Below are 8,696 nucleotides of genomic sequence, written 5' to 3'. Positions count from 1 at the left end.
CCTCTTTCTCTGGTGAGTGCATGTGCCCTCTGGCAAGATTTTAAAAATTGCTTATATGGCTATGCTTAGTTGTTTGAATGAATGAGTAGGGGTCGTGGTCTGGGCTGAGGGATGGTTCAGATACTGTAGCTGCTTCTCAGCCACCCTTCTCAGGGTCAGCTTGCTTACTTGGAAGTGGCTGAGCCTGTGAGCTGAAAATATGGCTCACTAAGAGGATAACACCTGGGGCTCAGGCCTTCAGAGGAAAGAGTCTAGTTTGGGGATGGGAGGGTTGCCATGGGTTGGAAAGCTGCCATGATGGGATGCTCTTTGGCATTCACAGTAGCAGATAGAACTGAGACCTCAGCTATAGCATATTGCTTTGGATGCAACTTCTTGGATAGTCTTCCTGGTGCAGGTTAGCACTTTCACTCTCACTAGCCTGTATCTTAATTGACTGAAATGGCCTGAATTTTCATTTCCTCACAACTATGAAAACTGATATAGGAGGCCTCTCCATCTGACTCACCTGGGAGGGCTGGGCTCTTGGTGGATGTAGCTGAGTAAGGAAATAAAAAGCTGGAATTCAAAGTGTACTGGCTGGTTTGGCAGGAAACCTCTTAAAAATTTAAATAAAGGGAGTTGACAGCCCAGCCCTGAAGAGCTGCTATCACTTTAGCCCCTGTGGTTTTTATGGGAACTAGAGACATTGCCCAGCTTCTCAGTGTTTGGGAAACAAACAAGAATACTCCACTAGCATCCCTCAACTGTAGTCTGTGCCTTGTGGGGATGCTTTAGTGGATTAGACTTGCTCCTCAGATGTGCGAGGGGCCTGAGCAATGCCAGGACACAGAGTGGAAAGTGTATGGAACCTTAGGTAGATCAAAAGTCCTGCTATTCCCACCACATGAGTGTTTCAGCTTCTCAAGGAATTACTGGTGTGTGTGTTATTTGCACCCCAACCTGTGTAGGTTGTTTCATGTTTATAGAGCGTATAACTCCCACTCTTATAAAAGGTTTTCTATTTGTAAAATTGTGAATAATATATAAGATAAAAATGAGTTATGCATTTTATCCTGTGCTACACGATTTGAATTCCTGGGTGCAAAGCATTGGATAAGATAATTTTAACTATTTTAAAAACTAAACTGTAGGACAGAGGTGAAGGAATGAAATCCCTCATAATTCTGCTGTCTTTGCAGGTACTTATTTGAAATTTGATTCATGAACTGCCAGGCTTCTCTTGGAACAATTTCTTCTGACCTTGAAATTCTCCAGCCCACATTTGTGGGGAGCTGGTTGGTGTCACTGGATGCAGATTCCTAAAGAAGACTTCACAGTGAACATATTTCTACTTGACTCGTGGTTTAAGTGCTGCAAGTTAAGCAGGTATGATGGAGATACCTGGATGCAAAGAGTGTTTTTGCTTTATGATTTGGGGCTGGGCAGTGAAGCAGAACAAAATAGGACTCAAGGAGAAGTTTATAAATTTTCAGCACTAATGCTTTTTTCCTATGTAATTGTTAGATCAAAGAGAAAGCTGGAATATCAGGATTTAGTTCGACAGTCTTGGGCTGAATTATACAATCTGTACTGCAGAGATTTGTATGATTCTGCATTGCAGTTACACAATTTCACACTGTATTGGGGAAAAAGAATCACCTTTACTCCTAACAACTGATAGAGATAGTTTCCTTCCTTCAGAAGACCATGTACTTGAACCTCACACCTTCATACTTTGTTTCCATTAATTGAGAGGGGAAGTCATGATCACTTTTGAAGTGACATAAAGGCTCATTGCTGGACTATTTTTTAAATAATTATTATTGAACTTTATTTATTTATTTTAATTTGACCAGAGAGGGACAGAGTGAGAGAGACAGAGCGAGAGATAGAGATAGAAAGTGAGAAAGCAAGCTGCCAGGTCTGGGACTCAATCCGCAGTCAGCCATATGGGAGTCCAGAGCCTTCAACCATCCATGCCATCTGCTGGCCCCACTGGACTTTTATTTTTTTTAAATTTTAATTTAATTTTATTTATCATCATTATTTTTAAATTTACTATAAGGCACATGAGCTCACCAGAGAGAGAGAGAGAGGGAGGGAGAGAGAGAGTGAGAAAGCCAGGTCTGGGACTCGAACCATGTGGGAGTCCAGTGCCTTAACCACTGTATCACCTGCTGGCCCCAGTTGGTGGACTTTTTAAACAAGAATTCTTTTAGAATGGGTGAATACATAATAGATTCTTAGTTTGAAGTGAGAATGAGAAAAAGAGGTAAAGAAAAGGGGTAAATAATGAGAGAAATCAGTGAATATTTGTATAGTACTAGGTATTGTATATCAGGTTATAGATAGTATGCTCACTTTTTTTTTTTACCATGGAGTGCCAGCCACCAGCAAGGTGAGCAATATGATTTTCTTCAAAGGAAATCAGAATCTTTGTATTTTATGCATTTTTCTCTGAGATATATTTACAAAGCAATTAATTCAGATATACTAATTCATCCTTTCCGTGGGATGGTTCTGTCCAAAGCAAGGGGCTCATAGCTTTGAGCCCCTTTGACCTGTACAAGCTGCCATGTAGGTGGTTTCAAAAGTTTGAAAAAAAATTTCGTGGAAAATGGAATTTAAAATAGGAGTTTGAATTTGATGCAAAATAATCCATGCATAGTTTTTTTCCCCCACAATACACATTTTTCATGAGCTTTTTGCAGACCCCTTGTATTTATTTTTTGCATTGCAAGGACTGAATTGGAGTACTGGTTGAAACTGGGGAAAACTCACAATATATTCAACATCTAAATGTCTAAGTCAGAATGGTAAATAAAGTATGTGGCATATGTACCAACACACTACTCTTTCTACCCATGACAGATATCACTAATCTATTGTTACCAGCCAAACCAGAAGTAGCCTTGGAATCTTTGTAATGTAGGGCTTCAGACAATGCCAGAATCCAGGGCACTTATTATTTCTTCACCTTATATTGATTGGATTGGATTTGGATACATGGCTCTATTTGCTTACAGGTTACGCCCCCTTTTCTTTTGCTGTCACTTGCCAGAGTGTCTTTAGAATCCTGTTGCTTGAGCTCTGCCCTACTGAGCTGATATTCTCTGTTATACTTATTGGTCTGTTTTGCAGTTTAATTTTTTCACCTATCTTAAGTCAAGTACTTGTTGACCTACTACCTTGTGTTGTTTCAGCATTGATACTAATTTCAGGTTTCAATATAAAGAAAATAATAATTTTACTTCCCTTTTTGGGTGACTTTAGCCCATTCCTCAAACTGTTATGGTTCTCTCCCAAGGACATCAAATACCATGGTTTAGAGGTAAGTGGGGTGTGTTTTAAAAACAGGACTTTGCATCTCTTCTAGTGGTGCTTACAGTGTATAATCACTGGCCAATTATTTTATTACCAAGTGTTATTACTGGGTCAGAAGGAAAGTCAGGGTCAGTATTTAACCATCACTTGGGTTATGTCTAATCAATAACCAAAGCAAACAGTTTACATTCTTACAATCAAGTCTGATTGTCTGACATTTATTGAGCATTTACCATTGGACATCTTGCTAGGCCAGGGGGATATAAACGTATGCAAATCACGACTCGTCTTTGAAGGTAAGTGCCTCTCTGGAGGTGCGGAACCTAGCGGCAGAAATGACAGTGTGAGAGAGTATCTGGATTTGTAAGAGTCTGTGTTATCTGGCTTTCAGAGAAGGGTCTGTTTCTAAGATTCTGGGGTATAGGCTAAGGCATCACAAATGAAAAGGTTTGAGGGGCACCTCAAGAAAACGTGGGGCTTGGGTGTGATAAATTGTGATGTGGGGAGTTGGTGAAAACTGCAGAGCTGGCTAGAGGCATTCTGGCATTTTAAGGAACAAGGAGGGGAGCCATTGTGTTCAACTGGAGCCATCACTGTGGGGTATTATAGGACAGGAGAGTGAAGAAATAGGTCGGGCTAGACCTCGGATGCCCTTTGAATTCTAGTCCATGGTGCTTGGAACTTTTCTGTGTGGCCAGCCTCATGATAGTTTTTAAGTGGTGATTAAAATGATTAATCTGGGGGCTGGTAGGTGGTGTGGTAGTTAAGGGAGTTGAATTTCCATGTGGCCAACTGCAGTTCATGTCCTGGATCTGACGGCTTGCTCTCTCTCTCTTTGGTCAAAGACTGAAAAATAATAAAAAGTAAGTAATTCTTTAAAAAATGATTAATCTGTCAGTGTTATGTAGGAAGAACTGGAGTGTCGACGAGACTAGAGATAGGGGAACTATCTAGGAACATTTAGCTACAATTTTATTTATTTACTTATTTTAAAGTTAATTTCTTCCATAATGAGTGAACAAGAAAGAGAACTCTCAACAGGATCTTGATGCCTCGATTCAGCCTCAGCCAGCCCCAAAGCCTGGGCACGTGCACACCTGGCATACTCCAGCAGGTCTCTAGACAAAAACTTGGAACTGTCTCATGTGGATTAGCCTTGTAGAGTTTCATGTGTTCCTACTGCACCATCCTCTGCACTCTAGCTGTGATTTTAGTTGCACTATTATTATTATTATTATTATTATTATTATTATTATTTAATCTAAGGGCAGAAGAACACATCTCTTACCAGGATGAAGAAAAAGCCAGGTGGCAAGAATTTACCACTCTGAAAAGAAGTTTTCTTTTTGATTTATTACTTGTAAAATATAGAGAATTGGGTGTGGACTATAATAGATAGATATATTATTCTCAGATCACCTCAGGATTACAAGTGCTTTTTATTAATAGTATTAAATGAGAGGTGCTTATGTTAAGCTAAGGCAGGTGCTCTAAGACCGTGAGTGCTTAGGTAACAGTGTATAACCGCTTGCATGTCCGTACCCTCAGGGCAGGACAGAGTACAGTGCCTGACAAACATTGGTGCTTAACAGTCTTCCTTGAATAATGGAATGCCATTAAAGAAGAAAATGGATAACAGAACTGCCAGAGGAAAGGGAAGGAAGAGAATAAGGAGGCAATCCAAGAAACAGGAAGGAGGTAACTAAAAATACCCTCCTGAGAGAAGCTGGAGAATAAAAGATAGAAGGCATGACAAGGCCATTGTGTTACAGGTTGCAAAGACAGAGACAGATCTGCAGACCTTAGTTCAAGAGGGTTTGTGATAAGGATTCAAGGGAGAATTAAGAAAGAGAGGAAGTGATGGTTGTCTAGTTTATTAAGCAACCAGATTCTAAAGACACTCTAACCCCCAATATGGCTTTATTTAGAAATGGGGCCTTTAGGAGAATGATTAAATTTAGATGAGGTTAAAAGGGTGAAGTCCTGAATTACCATGCTTATAAGAAGAGATACAGAGAATGTTCTCTTGCTCTATGTTCATGAATAGAGGAAAGGTCATGTGAGAACATAGAAAGTAAGAGTCTACAAGTCAGGAAGAGAATCTTCACCAGAAACCCAGTTAGCTGCAATCTTAGATTTCTAGAGTCCAGACCTGTGAGAAAATAAATTTTTGTTGTTAAAGTCATCCAATCTTTGGTATTTTTTATGGCAGCCCAGTGAGACAAATATACTACTGAAGGGTTTTAGGTCATGGGGCATGCTCTTGCATTCTATCTCTCGCCTTCTCCCTATCTACTAACCCATTTGTCCATCTCTCTAGGGGTTGTTTTAAAGGCTAGTGGCCAAAGACAAGGATTCTGGCTTAGCAGTTCTTTCAGTAGTCAAATGAATGGGCAAGTAGTGGATGGGGACAGGAATGGAGAAGCAGACAAAGCAGAGTGAGACTTAAGATGTAAAATTGGTGGCATTTCAGGATTCAGTATTTGGAGTGGAGATTATTCAGAGGGAGGAGCCAGTGAATACCAGATAGATAGTAATGAGTTCCATGAAGGGGGAAACTTAGTCGGGAACATTCTTCACTGATAGAAATTTATAATGGGATGAAATAATTCAAGACACATGGGTGCGTCCCAGAAGTTAGAGCCCTTTATCTTACTCTCTTCTTTCTAGGCAAGGTGGGCTTAGACTCTTTCTGGGTGGGGTGATTGGCAAAGGCCATTTTCTGCTTTTGAAGATAGCCCTTTGCCAAGGGAACCCAGAACACACATATGGGAGTACCCTAGTGTCTAGATGGACTGGACTCTGAACCTATAGACATGTTTAAGGCCAGGGACAGAGATGGAACTTCCTCTGCCTTATTGCTGCTGCCACCAGCCAGCCTTGAAGATCCTCATCACCTCCATCCTACGTGTCCTGGCTAACTTCGTTGTTAGCCTAGGAGCTTGTTCATAAAACCATTGTAGGAAAGCTGTGATGGCAGAACCATATGTGTGCAACAGTATTTGACCAGGGAAAATGTATTTACTTGGAATTTGTGGTCACTCCCAAGAGGAGTGAAAGTTGACATTTACTTTCATGGTACCAGGAGAAAAAAGAAAAACAAGCCAATGAAAAACCCCAATAACCAAATGAGTAGAATAGACAATATATCAAGAGGTTGTTTATTTCCTCAAGGAAAGGAAGTGTTTTCTTGTGTTTCCCAAGGAGTCATTTGCATATAAACAAAGCTTTGGTAGGCAGAGGCCAGCATGGCTCAGAGTGCTACCTTAATAGCTAATTACCAGTCCTTTGTCTTCTTTAACTAAAACAGAGTTTCTTTTACTGTACCTCTCCTGTTTAGGTGGTGTCTGCACTTGAAATTAAGAAAACACATTTTCTCATTCACAGACACCATTTCAGACTTTCTTAATTTAAGGAGGGTTCTTCCTCAATTACTGGAGTACAAATTAGGGAGAAGAGAAAAAAATGGATGAAAAGAACTGACAGGATTTTAAGTGCAAGTGTCAGATTGTGGCACAGTGGTGTGGGACACTCTGGGAAGCTGACCTGCATGGGAGGATTTCTGGCTTGCTTTCGGAGACCTACCTGAACATTTTAGGCATATGCAATGCCCATGATTGGGGCTGACTGTGGCTGGGGTGGATCACAGCATGGGGACCCTGTTGTGGATGCTGTCTCTCTCTCATGGAGGAAAGAAACGAATAAACTTAAAAAGCAGCTTTAAGTGCAAATGAATGATTGACCTATTCTGTCATCCAGAGCCCCCTTAATTTCTGTTTGTTGCTGAAAGGCCTAAGGTAGGCACAGTGTGCTGAGTTTTCAGGAACATGTTCTCAGTTAGCCAGAGAGTGGTCCTTTTCCTAAATTGGAACTCTGGCAAGCTATAAATATGTTATGTCTTACATGACAGCTATATAGGGAATTTTCCTCCCCAAAAGATGCACAAGATGATTTATTTTGATTAAAAGGGGGGGGGGAAGCCTGTATATTTTAACTTAAGATTTCAAAATCTTCCACTCATGCTGTGCACATTCACAATGCTGACCCTTAGAATCCTGGTCCAGCACTTCCATTCTAAGGTTTAAACATGAACACAATGGCTGTTCGGATCACCACTCTGGGCATAGACAGCTCACAAGCTCTCTCTCAAGTTATCTCCCCCACCCCCCCCCAATATCCGTATAAGCATTTCGGCTCAGCGTGCTGTGTGCCTGAAAATGTCTCTGATGTAATCACTTACAATGATACCTCTTAGCCGAAGCTTGTAATTCTCTCTTGATTAAGATGGCGATATTGATTTGGCTGGGATTGCATGCAAATAAACCGTGACATCCAGAGAAGTGTAGTTTTTCAGTCTGCCTGCGTGCCTGTGATTTCAGTTTAGTAGTCAAGTTTTCCCCACCCATATGGCTTGCCTACAACATTTATATAGATTAGTAAGTGTCTACTAGACACAGTCGGAAACTATAGCCATCAGAAATTCTCATCCGGAGCCTTTGTTTAGGTTGTGCCTGTCAACCACAGCCATTTCTGCTCTTCCATTTATCAGAGTAATTGAAGAGGAATGGGCTTTTTCAGTTGGGCTGGCTGTCAAAAGGGTCATGTACTTCTGAAGGAGACAGGTGGAGGAAGGAATTGAGAAACTGTTTGAAGGCAATTGAAAGGTTTGGTAATTGTCCACAGAATGCAGAAAGTCTGTACTGCATTCTCTAGTCATGTGTGGAAGACTGTAGTCTCCTCAAGTAATTGGCCACTAGTTCATGTTCATTTGGAACAAAATTTGCAACAATAGCTACTTTCAAGGATAAGAGAAAAAAAGACAAACCCAAACAAACAACTTAGGGAGGACACAACTGGACTTATTGCCCCTAAAAACTTTGTGTTTCCTAGAGCTCCCCTGTGAGGATTTGGCAGGATGAGTACCACCGGGAGCAGTAGGCTGGCAGAGACTTCTCTCAACATTAATTTGGCAAGTGTAATTCGACTAGAACTGATGTCTAGATTAAAAGGGATGCTGTGTGTGTGTGTGTGTGTGTGTGTGTGTGAGAGAGAGAGAGAGAGAGAGAGAGACTATTCTAAATGAAAGGAAACTAAAGAAATAATGACAACTAAATGCAATAGTTGAGCCTAGGCTAGATCTTATTTGTGGAGAAGGAAAGTGCTACAAAGACTGCTTTATTACATTTTCGATCAACTGATGAAACTGGAATATGGACAACAGATTAGATAAAATTGTTACATCAATGTTAAAATTACTGAAGTTGACAACTATATTGTCCACAAGAGAACATCCCAATTTTGGGAAATATACATCAGGTACACAATTTATTCTTAAGTGATTCAAAAATCTTACGTATATGATATCTAACTCTCTGTCTACCTATCTAAGA

At 40.5% G+C, this 8,696-nt stretch overlaps 1 long non-coding RNA gene across 2 annotated transcripts in view; it reads left to right on the top strand.

The window, feature by feature from the left end:
• Positions 1–8,696, top strand: part of LOC114007165 (uncharacterized) — a 118,295-nt gene that overhangs the window by 8,962 nt on the left and 100,637 nt on the right. For both annotated transcript variants that reach the window (XR_003548799.1, XR_003548798.1), the window contains exon 2: positions 1,182–1,368. This is a non-coding gene — a long non-coding RNA (uncharacterized LOC114007165). The remainder of the gene's footprint in view (positions 1–1,181; positions 1,369–8,696) is intronic.

Source organism: Tupaia chinensis, unplaced genomic scaffold (genome assembly GCF_000334495.1).
Source record: "Tupaia chinensis unplaced genomic scaffold, TupChi_1.0 Scaffold000133_1, whole genome shotgun sequence".
NCBI classification, from domain to species: domain Eukaryota; kingdom Metazoa; phylum Chordata; class Mammalia; order Scandentia; family Tupaiidae; genus Tupaia; species Tupaia belangeri.
Note: the sequence above shows the minus strand (reverse complement) of the source record. Positions and strands in the feature narration are given on the sequence as shown.